This window comes from Euprymna scolopes, chromosome 29 (genome assembly GCF_053919585.1).
Source record: "Euprymna scolopes isolate OS-2025 chromosome 29, ASM5391958v1, whole genome shotgun sequence".
In the NCBI taxonomy this organism is placed as follows: Eukaryota; Metazoa; Mollusca; class Cephalopoda; order Sepiida; family Sepiolidae; genus Euprymna; species Euprymna scolopes.
Window position 1 is genome coordinate 112,541,947 of NC_136510.1, and position 13,255 is coordinate 112,555,201.

Below are 13,255 nucleotides of genomic sequence, written 5' to 3' on the forward strand. Positions count from 1 at the left end.
CGAGAGCAGCAAAAGAAAGGAAGTGTGCAAAGATCACTAAAGTATTAAGGATTCTTTTGATATCAATTCGCGCTAAATATACATGTGTGTCTATAAGTTAATATCTTACAGATCACACGAAAATAGTATATACTAGCATTTCAGCCTGGATGTTTAGATGTGTATGTTGAGCAAAAAATAGTGGTAGTAGGAAGGCAGGCTCGAACCCGTACCGCAAAGGGGGAAAAGAACGGGGTAAAAACCTAACGTTTATGCTGTTACGACCGCCGCCAAGCTGGAAGCGACACTTTTGAAAATTAAGGCTAGACAATCTAAAGGAAAGGATAACTTTAAAAAATATTGGCGAAAAAAGTGGCCCTCCCCGTCTGTAGAAAAGTGCCTAGTTCAATGGAAAGATATTAATGTTTTTAGCCAATTTTTCGATATTTATCGTGTGAAAGGTCGAACTTTAAAACAATACTGATCGTGGTAAAATCCGTCGCCTCTATTGAAAGTTTAAGGCAGACATGCAAACAGACATACATACATACATTTATATATTGGTAACTAAAAAATTTTCGATCCAAACTGATGAAAAAGCTTGCCCTATCTCTGAATACCCTTTATGTAAAATTTCAAATATTTAGACCAGAAATTGTCTGAGTAATTTGGAAGAGACAACAGAGGTCAATTTTTTTAAACTTTGACCTCTATTATGACCCCTTACATTTTATTGTTTGGGGCTCAAATCAAGTTATAAAGTTAGATCGATGTCCAATGTACCTATATCTAAAATTTCAAGTGCGTAGACCCAAAATTGTCGGAGGAGTTTGCTAGATTTCTGAAAGGTCAAATCGTTGAACTTTTACCCCTTAATCGTCAAATTTCTGGCCAAAAACCGTTCACATCGATTTTCCCAAATCTCAGTATCCTGTATATCAAATTTCGAGTCTGTAGACTTAAAATTGGCAGTTATTGCGTAGGGAAATGTTCACAGACACACACACACAGACACGTTCACTTTTATATATATATATATATATATATATATATATATAGATAGATAGATAGATATGCATATACTATCTGACGAACTTTTTTGCATAGGGTATTTTTGTTCAACTCACCAGTTGTAGAAAGGTTGGCGCTCAGTACTAAGAGAACGTTCTTCTCCCAGTATTAGGTGTCATTGCCAGTGTTATCAGTAGCATAGATTTCACATCAGAAGCTTTTAATCCTCCTAGATCAGGGGTCTCCAAACTACGACCCGCCAAATTATTAAATCCGGCCCGCAAAACTGTTAGAAACCCTACGAAATATTTTAGAAATATTTAAAAAATGGAAAAGTGCGAAATTAGTGTGTCGGTTTTTCTTTTTGTTCAGAAAATGATTAAAATAATGAGATTTGGGAGAACTAGTTTCACTTAAATGCAAAGCTTATGAACAAACAGTATAAAATACGTTTGGGTTCTAAACCAATTATTTACACACTCCTGCTTTGGATGATATTATTAAATATATAAAAAAATAATAAAGTTTTTTGTCTAGAAATAAATTAAAATTTGGTAGAAGATTAGTTTTCATCTCACGAGAAGTGAACCTGCATGTAAATATAGAACACGAGGATCTAACTTAACTATAGAAGATGTTTTAAAAAGACGCAAGTAATATTGAGAAAATAAAAAGAGTAAATGAATATAAAATTGAGGATGACTTGAATTTTTTAATGAGTATCATACAAACCAGATATAAGCATATCTCCTGGAATCAGAGAAGTTAATTCGTTAAAATCTAAATCTGAAGAAATATTTTCTATAGAAGAATAATTTTTTTACTTGAACATAATTTTAAAAAAACATTTAATCTATATAATGACCTACAGATTTTAGGAAGATTGTTTGTCAATTTAAAAAAAACGGATCAAATAAAAGAATTTTCATTGAGAGTGCCCGTCTTAACTTTACTTCATTGTTTTCTTTTGCCAAACTTTCCCTTAAACACTTGTCTTACTACAACAACTATCACATGTTTTCCCTTATCCATTATTGTGCCTAAATCTAAACGCAAATTCCATGAACAAAGCTTCTTTCCAAGAATTGCCTGCCTGTGGTATTCTGTTCCGCTGGCCTGCTTTTCAGCAGACAACAATATGGTCGTCTTCAAGTCTAATGTAAAGAAGTTTTTGTTCGGTTGCCTATAATATAATTTATTTCCACCCCATTTTCAATTCCGACTATGCGTTTGTATTAATGACTACTGAAACATCATTAACCTTTATCCCTGAGTGGCTTTCGAGCATTGATAAGTGACAAAATGAAATTTTTTCAAAAATTCATCAAACTAGGATTTAAAAAAATAAATACCAAACAAGTTTTACGGAATTAGGTAAGGAATTTAGAAAATCAAACATTTATCAATTTGGCTGAGGTTTTATCTTGCCAGTCTGTGCAGCAACCTCGAAACAGCACCGTATACGTATGACTTATGCTCGTCGTAGGTCACCCAAATGTGACCTGTTGGCATCCTTTGAAGGGCATCCTTCGAAGGGTATCTCGGCGTAGTAGGACCCGTTGATTGATTTTCTCAGAGTAGAATTCATCTTCGGGTTGATATGCCGCTGGAAGTGAATAAATCTCATGCATACAAAGAAAGACAGATTCGGTTAACTATTGTATAGGTTAATTCAAGATAAATATACACAATATTTACTTATATACAATTGTTCAAATGTTGATCTTGACAAAACTCTACTGATTCCTTATTAGATTAATTACTCTTTGTTTTACTTGGTATCGACTCGGGAAGGAAGGAGGGTGACGACTCTTCGATTGTATTTGATTTCTCTCAAATCTCAGCTCCAACTAACATTATATTAGGGTTTTAGTTGGGGAAGATCAGTGCAAAAGTGTGAAAATTTTAAAAAAATGAAATTTGCCAGGTGAAGGTCGAACGACGCCATTACGAGTATGCATGCACAGCGTAATAGCTATTGCTTCATGTTTTAATTTTTAGCCTTGCAGCAAACATGTCTTCAAAGCTCAGGCATAAACGTCAAAGGAAAAAGTAAATCGTAAGCTAAACTTTTAGGTTTCGATTCTTGGTGAGGCGCACGAGTCATTTTGTTAAAAATCTGTTAAAATTATTACTATATATTGGATCCAATATAATATAATAATAAATACGAAATCTGCTTTAATCAAAATATTTTATATTTGTGTATTTTTAATCGCCCACACTGAGGATTGAACCTTCAAGAGAATATCACTTTTACAATTGATTTTTACCAGTACTCTAACCACTGCGCCACGACAAAATACACCTGAAGAAGGTCGGAGGTTATATCGACCAAAACGTTGTGAAAATCACACTCAAGATGAGAACAGTAGTCCGATGAATAAGAATACAAATAACCAATCCTCATCTAAAAAATTCAGAAATTTTTCGAAGTTTTTTTTTTATTTTCGTGTTTGTGGATTTTTACACTCGAACGTTGTTTTGTTTTTTTCCAACGTTGAAAAATAGTTTTTCCTGTTCTTCACCGAACTTTTGAAAAATAAATACTTTTGAATCTTCGAATTTCCCCCGAGTATAAATAAAAGATATTTCGAATTTCCGCGTGTGTTCTTTTTTCTTGAATCCTTTTTGGTCGTCAAATGAATTTTTCAAATAACTTCTTTTTTAAGTGAGACCTTGCGCGAATAATCGTCATTCAGTTGTTGTAAGCAATTGTTGTAGATTTGATCCTGGCATTCTTGAATCATCCTCGTCAGCCAGTTGTTGTAGACCGTGCTAGGGGTCACAAATGAAAGAAAACACAGGTAGTGTAAAGTGTATAAATATAATATGTATTTATCATAAAGGGTACAGGAGCCACTAAAGTGGTATGAGAGGAACCAGTTCGTAGCATGTGGTTAAACATGGTATGAATGTCTCTGTTTAGTCTCATAGGACTGGTTGTTCCCCTTAGTTCTTAAATAAACACTAACGAAACAAATCTGTAACATATATTCTTTAAAAAAAAACATGTATCTTTAAAACATTGTTAATTGAACTTTAAAAGTAACATATATATATATATATATATATATATATATATATATATATATATATATATATATATATATATATATATAATACACACGTATTTAATACGGTTGAAGCCAAAACAACGCATTATTACAAAATAAACAGACATTTATTTCGTTTGAAATTTATATTGAAATTTATAAGATTCAAAGATACACTTCATCATCAGTATGCCCTCTTTTCTGATTCAATGCTCCAACAACAATTTACTGATTCAATGCTCAAACAACAGCATGGCAAAACAAAAAGAAAGGCATACTAATGATGAAGTGTATCTTCGAAATATATTTATAAATTTCAATATACATTCCAAACAAATTAACTACCTATTCCTTTTGTAATAATGCGTTGTTTTGGCTTCAAACGTATCTAATACGTATTTATTAGTCGCGTGCAAGCGATTCTATAAGTCACTCCGGTGATCGGTCGGTCGGTCTGTCCGTAACACTTTTGTGCTTCGCCTTTTTGGTTAAGATCAAAGGTCTGTAGATGCTTTTCTTAGCTTTTTTATGTTTTTCTTGGCCTTTTGGCCAAGACCAAAGTGTAGTATCTGTTCCGGCAGATATTGCAAGCAATGACTAGCAAAGACCATATGTGGGGGTAACCACACATATCTGAACTTGGTCAATGTAGGGATCACCCTACAGACCACAGTTACTATCCAGCTCCAATTTCCCACCTCTCGGGATCTGGATCCCCCTTTTCCTCCCCCTCCCTCTCTCTCCACATTAAAAAACGACCTTGGGCCTAATTTGCTCAGTGGGGAAGCAAATAAATAAATACTGCAAGCAAAGACCATACGTTGGGGCAGCCTCACATATAAAATCTTGATCAATGTAGGGGCAACACTTCATAGCAATTGTCACTATCCAGCTCCCCTACTCCCCGGGGAGCTGGCCCCCATTTCCCCTTCACTCCTCACATTAAAAAATCGGCCTTGTTCCTAATTTGTTCGGTGGGGGAGCAAATAAATACCCTTTTCTTGGCATTTTCCCCAAGATAAAAGTGTATTATATGTTCTTACTACATGCTGTACTTATGTTTGTAACTTTTCCTTGGCCACATAGCTAAGATCAAAGTGTAGTATCTGTCCCGGCAGATACTGCAAGCTATGACTAGCTATGACTAGCAAAGACCAGATGTGGGGGCAACCCCACATCCCTGACCTTTAACCAGATCCCATTTCCCACCTCTCGGGAGCTGGTCCCCTTTTTCCCTTCCCCCTCCCTTCACTCCTCACATTAAAAATTGGCCTTGTGCCTAATTTGCTCGGTGGGGGAGCAAATAAATACCATCTGTTCCGGCAGATGCTGCAAGCAAAGACCATATGTGGGGGCAGCCTCACATATAAGACCTTGGTCAATGTAGGGGCAACCCTTCATACCAATTGTCACTATCCAGCTCCCCTACTCCTCGGGGAGTTGGTCCCCATTTCCCCTTCACTCCTCACATTAAAAATCGGCCTTGTGCCTAATTTGCTCAGTGGGGGAGCAAATAAATACCTCAAAGTGTAGTATCTGTTCTTAATAGATGCTGTACTTACGTTTGTAATTTTTCCTTGGCCACATGGCTAAGATCAAAGTGTAGTGTATGTTCTTAACAGATGCTGCACTTACGGTTGTAACTTTTCCTAGGTAATGGAAGGGGAAACCCTTCCATGCTAAGGCATTTTTAGTCGAATGCAAGTCACTCCATCGGTCGGTCTGTAACACATTTACATTTTTTTAAGCAAGGTGTATGGAGTAATATTTTTGTCCCACGATTTATCAGAGAGGGACCTATGTTTTCAATGGGTCCGTCTGTCCGTTAGTCCGGATGATTGACGGATAACCGTCCATTAGTTTTTCCTGAAATTTTGTCACAAATTATATTTTAATATACAAATATGCATAGTAAAATAATTTTTTTTTTTTTTTTTTTTTTGCGAAAAATCTTGTTTTTCCCGCAAGGGCTCAAAAGGGGTAAAAAATTGCCAAAAATGACACTTTTTGTCCCGTAACATTTGATCCATCCATTAGATCAAAACTTCAGTATGGGTGACCGTTGCTAAAATCTGGTTTGCGTCCCCCAGAGATTTGTTTGTGCTGAAAACGCCATTTCTTCTGACGCATTTCTCATATTTCTCAACAAAAACTTGATATGTCTATATAATGGTTTCCCATGTTGCTGAATGTAAATATACATGTGTTAAGGTGTGAAACTGCACTGTTTGTCCATTGTCACTGGTATTCGGCATTCAAAGTGGCTCATCGGGGGTCAAAAATGTACCAAAATTGAAAAAAATGGCATTTTTGTCCCCATAAATTTTTACCTATCCCTTAGATTTTTCTGAAAATTGTCCAAAATATGGAGGCCATTGTTCTTAATATAAATTCAGTATGGGTGACTCTGGTAATATTCTGGTTAGCGTCCCCTGAGTACTTTTAGTGCTAGAAAACACGCATTTTTGGGACTCCCATGAAGCAATAATTTTTAAAAGTATATTTCGTACAGACGGGGACCATGCATGCGCGGCTCGTTTTTTTAAGCAAGGGGCATGGAGTAACATTTTGGTCCCCCGATTTATCAGAGAGGGGCCTATATTTTTGGTGAGTTTGTCTGTCTGTTAGTCCGGACGATTGACGGATAACCGTCCATTAGTTTTTCCTGAAATTTTGTCACAAATTATATTTCAATATATAAATGTGCATAGTAAAAAATATTTTTTGTGCGGAAATTCCCATTTTGCCTTCAGGGCCTCAAAAGAGTTCAAAAATGATACTATTTGTCCCGTAACATTTGATACATGCATTAGATTTTTCTGAAAAATGTGGAGGGCATTGTTCTTAATATAAATTCAGTATGGGTGACAGTGGCTAAAGTCTGGTTTGCATCTCCCGGGGACTTTTAGTGGTGAAAACGCCCTTTCTTCTGGCGCGTTTTTCATATTTCTCAATAAAAACTTGATATGTATGTCTATATAATGCTCTCCCATGGTGCAGAATTCAAATATACATGTGTTACGGTGTAAAACTGCATAGTTTGTCCTTTGTCACTGTTATTAAGCATTCCAAGGGGCTCATAAGGGGTCAAAAATGTACCAAAATTGTTAATAATGACACTTTTTGCCCCATAAATTTTTACCTATCCATTAGACTTTTCTTAAACTTGTCCAAAATGTAACTTTTCCTTGGCCACGTGACTAAGATCAAAGTGTAGTATATGTTCTTAACCGACGCTGCATTTGTTTGTAACTAATAAGTAAATGTGTTACAGACCGACCAACCGACCGACAGAGAATAGTCTTTTTTAATGCATACCAGAGAATAGTCTTTTTAGTCGTGTGGAACCAACTCTATAAGTCACTCAGTCGGTCGGTCGGTCGGTCGGTCCATAACACATGTACTTTTTATTTCTTTTTTATGTTTATTAAACTACTATTTATTGGTTTTCGGGGTTCCTGAATACGAAAATAACGTTTCAACTTCCCTGAATCAAATAATTTTTATGATATAAAGTGGGGGATCATTTTTCTGTATTAATTTAATGTAAAATGATCACCCACTTTGCAAGTAGTCAGTGTCAAAGTCATTCAAGTCATTCTCCAGATCATTCAAGTTCGTTTTGAAGGATTCCAGTTATTTTTTAAGCAGTCAAGTCTTTCTCAAGGTCATTCAATTCATCTTTAAGTTCATTAATGTAATTCTAACTCATTTAATTTTTATTTATTTAAGTCATGTCAGCCAATTTTGCGATCATTTTAGTTTATCTTTAAGAATTTCATGTCAATCCTACATTCACGTATTCATTCATTACACGAGAGCACACGACTAATGGCTATCGGCCTTCTTTTATTCAAACTGAATCAGCGCTTCTGTCAAGGAACACACACACAGACACACACACACACACACATATATATATATATATATATATATATATATACATATACATATATATACAATAAATTCCACAGCCAAACAACGTCGCAGCCCCAAGAGCCATGACAGTCAACGAACCCTCATATATATATATATATATATATATATATATATATATATATATATATATATATATTTATATATATATGTATATATAAATATATATATATATATATATATATATGAAATCTAGAAACATGCATGTACAAGGGTATAGTATTTATGCACATAATGATAGTTAATAATAAAGATAATAAATAAAAATACGTCCTATATAAAATAAGGGGCAACTTTTTTTCTTTTTTTTTTTTTACACAGAGATCACCACTTATCAAGGCCCGGAAGCCACTCAGGGATGAGGGTTATTGCAAGTACATTACGTTAGTGAGGAGATTTGATGAAGTGTTTACTTAAGGGGGCGGTTCATTAGGAATTTGTTAACATTAGACTTGAAGACATCCAAGTTGTAGTCCGGAGGGAAGCAGGCAGACGGAAAAGAGTTCCACAGGCGTGCAGTTCTAAGAAAGAAGCTTTGCTCATGAAATCCGCGTTTGGATTTAAGCTCAGATATAGAGTGGGGGAAATTTTTGACAGTGGATTCAGCTAGACGGGTGTTTTTCGTGAAAGATTGGCGAGGGGAGACCAGGGATTGGAGTTCAGACGAGCACCTGCCATGAAAATTACGATAAAACAAGGATAGGCGCGCAACGTCTCTTCTGTGGGAGAGGGGTTGCAGGGTAGAGAAAAGGGCATCCCCCACTAAACCACGAAGTCTATTTTGTACTCTGTCAAGGCATGATAGGCTGTTTTTGGCAGCTCCTGCCCAGATATGGCAACAGTATTCCATCCTTGGCCGTACTTGGCTTTTATATAGATAGAAAATTGCATCAGTAGTGAGATATCTTCTGGAGCGGTAGAAGGATCCCACCATCTTTCCAGCGACCTTGGCAACAGACTTAATGTACGTGTTCCACTTTAGATCAGGAGTAAAGGTCAAACCCAGAAGCTTGTCAAAACACGGGGCCTCACCCAGACGAGACCCATCCATCACAATTGATGCCAGCTGGGGATCAGAGCGTTGATGACTTATTCATATATATATATATATATATATATATATATATATATATATATATATATATATATATATATATATATATATATATATATATATCAAAGAATAGCTTATAGATTTTTTAAAAAATGAAAAGGTAATAGAATAAATAAATAGCAGTTTCCTAACGGTTAATGCCGTGCAATAATTAATGCCCCTGGCCCACTTTCCTTGGCCTGATCTAGCTGAAATTTTGGATGTGCAATGATTTATATCTCTTCGGGTTATTTGGCAAATTACAATTCTGAACTAATTGTGGTTTCTGTTTACAGGTGTTTAAATGTTAAATGTCGAGCAGTGATCCTGTTTTTGTATTTGAAAGGACGCACACCACAGGAGACTTTTGATGAAATTAAAGAAACTTATGGCGATAATGCCCCATCATATGATCTTGTAAAACGCTGGTATTGTGAATTCAAACATGGCCGGAAGTCTATGGAAACATCTCCCAGACCTGGTAACCCTCTTTCTGCCATTTATGAGGCATCTGTCCGTCAAGCTGATGCTGCCATTTTGGAAGATCGGCACATTACTATTCGCCAAATAGTCCAAGATATCAAGATTAGTACAGGGACTGTGGAAAATATCATTCATGACCATTTGCATATGCATAAGGTGTCTTCCAGATGGATTCCCAGGTTTCTCACACCATTCCAGAAGCGAGAACGCGTCGAGTGCCCGAGGATGAATTTGGAGATGTGCCAAGAAGATGAGTCAAGTTTTCAAAAGACTGATTACACAGGATGAAACCTGGGTCCATCACTATGATCCAGAGACCAAAACCCAGTCAATGCAGTGAAACACTTGGACTCAACACCTCCAAAGAAGGGAAGGTCATACTCACAGTCTTCTGAGACCAGGATGGAGTAGTGATGGCAGATTTCCTGGCAAAGGGTACCACAATTACAGGAGCCTACTATGCATCACTTTTGAGGAAATTTAGGGAAGCTATCAAAATCAAGAGGCGAGGCAAGATCAGCAAATGTACCCTCCTTCTGCAGGACAACGCTCCAGTCTACAACTCGCATGTCGTGATATCAGAAGCGCGGGCGTGTGGTTATTAAATCCTTCCCAATCCTCCTTACTCTCCTGGCCTTGCACCCTCTGACTTTCACCTCTTTCCAGACAGTAAGTTGTTTTTGAAAGGAAAGCGTTTTCCAGATGATGCAGCATTGATTTCTTAAGTCACGTCGTGGTTGGAGGACCAACCTGGGATGTTCTACAAAAACGGTCTCCAGAGCTGCATCAAACGATGGGAGAAATGCATAACTCTGGGTGGTTCACATGTAGAGAAAGACTAATAACTGTGCCAAGTTCCGTTGCTCTACTCAATGGGAAGTGGGTCAGGGGCATTACTTATTACACACCCCTCGTATGTATGTATGTATATATATATATATATATATATATATATATATATATGTATGTATATATATACATATATATATATACAGAGAAAGAGACAGAGAGACAGAGAGACAGAGAGAGAGAGAGAGAGAGAGAGAGTGATTGAGACAAACAGACAGACTAAGTGGGAGGGTGCCATCGAGGGTGAGTAATATTTATACATATGCACACAGTACATAAATATATGAATATGTTTTAAATGGAACATAATTGTGGAGCTGGCAGAATCTGTTTTCATAACTTTCGGAACAGCATGAAGATTTACAATTAAAAAAATATACGTAAAGTTTTCTAAATATGCGAAGGGAATAAAAGAGCAAACATTAATCTTAATAAATTTCAACAAAAATCTATATTCGCTACTTTTTCGCCTTCATACATTCTCGGCTTTTAATATCATCTCGATATCGCGAACAAATATTTATTAGTATTTTTTTCTTTGGTTTATTGCATTTTTAAAAATTATTTTTTACTGTTTTGGTTTTCAGTTTTATTGTTGTTTTATCTTATTCATCGGACACATAAATCTCGTTTTCAAACATTTTCTTGATTAAAGGGTATCCGCTTTCATCTTAATTCCAAAATCTATATATAAAATGCAAATAGGTCTACATCTGATTTTGAAGTGGATCTCAATGGTTGGATAACACAATAAACAGATAAATGTTTTTATTATAAGTTACAGGTAAAATACCATAAATATAAAAATCGAAGTAATAATAACAAGCTAGCAGGGAACAATGTCTCAGTGCCTAAACACACGGAATGACAAGTTCGAATCTAGTTTGTTCCATAGGAAAACTTTCACTTTGGCATCATTCAGAAAAGTACCAGATTTATTTCCATTAAAAAATTATTAGGAATTATGGGGGAAGCCAATACCAGTAACAGAATCATTTTATTTTCATATTTCATGTCAGTGGGTTAACGCAATCGGAAGTTATTTCTCAGATAAATTAAATGCATAACCAGAGCTGATAAAAGGGAGTACCAATCAGTTTCTCTCTTTTTCCTGGCCAAAACAAGGCGGTGCAAACAACCCAATGTTCTTGGGACAAACGTCCAAATTTCTCTCTTGGGTTTGTGACCGTATGTTCAACTTCCAAAAGAACTAACGATTCAAGATCATTGACATACATGGACTAAATAATGTAACACATTAACCTGAACTGCGCATATTTATACAGACAAACAGTCTTCATTCATATGAATAATGTTCCCTCCTTACGAATGAAGTATTTTCTTTATCGAAAGTACATTAGAATTTTTTTCAGGACATAAAACACAATAGACAAAATGAAGAGTATAATCACACGATGTTGTTTCTTCAGTTGCAGGTCAATATATGTTAAATATTTAACATGAATTGATTTTTGTAAATTCTTGATTTGTTCACTGCAGTTGAGAGTGGCTAAGTGGTTACCGATATGGACTGAAAACTTGGACATGCCAAGTTCGAATCTAATTCGTTCTACAGAATCCTTTTTGCTTATGATGTTGGAAACATTCATATGTCTCTCATGTAAGTACCCTATGTCTTTCTAGAAATTGTTCCAACTAGAAAAATATCGGGGAAACCAATGTTAACAATAAATAATCTAATTCATACGAAATAAATACATTTCATCGTATAGACACATCATAGAAATTCATGGTGCCAACAAGAAATTTTGAAAGTCATTTCATTAATTTGACCTGTACTAGATATGGCAGGGTGTATTATTGTAGATCAACAGCCTCTACTAAATTACCTCTTTTAAACAATAAGATTATACGTTTTTTAGATGATTACATGTCCGAAAATTCTGGAAAGGAAAAGTAGCAAGTGAAAGTTTGGAATATATATTTAACGTAACAAAAAGTTCTCCATTTTCGAGCCATTCAACTCATATTTTTTCTTGGTTTGGTAGATAAATCATGTGCGTTTTGTGTAGGGTGTCTATTCGTTTTGATTTTCTACTCTAAGACGCTTAAATAACCCCGAATGCAAGATCATTTTATGTTAAAATTTATGTGTAGAAAATTACCCTTTGTCTACAGTCTAAAGATATATATTTTCTTTTTCACCAAGTTTTTCAGAGGTTAAACACACGAGCTGCCAAGTTCAAATCCAGTTCCTTCCATAGGAAATACTGCACTTTGCATGTTGGCATCCTTCACGCTATTTCTCCTGTAAATAACCGATGTATTTGTCGGAATGACTATTACTACAAAGATATCGAAGAAAACGCTGCTAACAATAGAATACTTTGATTAATGCGAAATTAGTCCTCGCGCAAAATAGCAGGATACAAAATGTTATAAATAATAATAACAATAGAATAACAATAACAAAGACTTTCGCTGGCGAGGACTACTATTGACCGTAACCAGTTATACAATCCTTTTGAAATATTCATCTCTATTTTTCTCGTTATGTACTGAATATTTGTTAATGAAACCTATATGAAATATGTTCTTTATTAAATTTTTGAAGATTTTCTATTCTGAAAGAAGTTTTAAAAAATGTAATCTTAAAAAGTTATTTTTAAGTTTTTGTTAAAAAAAAATTCAGATTTTCTAATTATTCAGACCTATATTACAACGAGGAAGTAGCAAAAAATGAGTTTTGGTGTGAAGAGAAATACAAACTTAAACAGAGAGAATATTCAGATCTGTAATAATACAAAGAGGGAGCTGCAAAGATGAGTTGTGGTGTGAGGAGAAAGACAAACTGAAACAGAGAGAATATTCAGACTTGTAATAATAC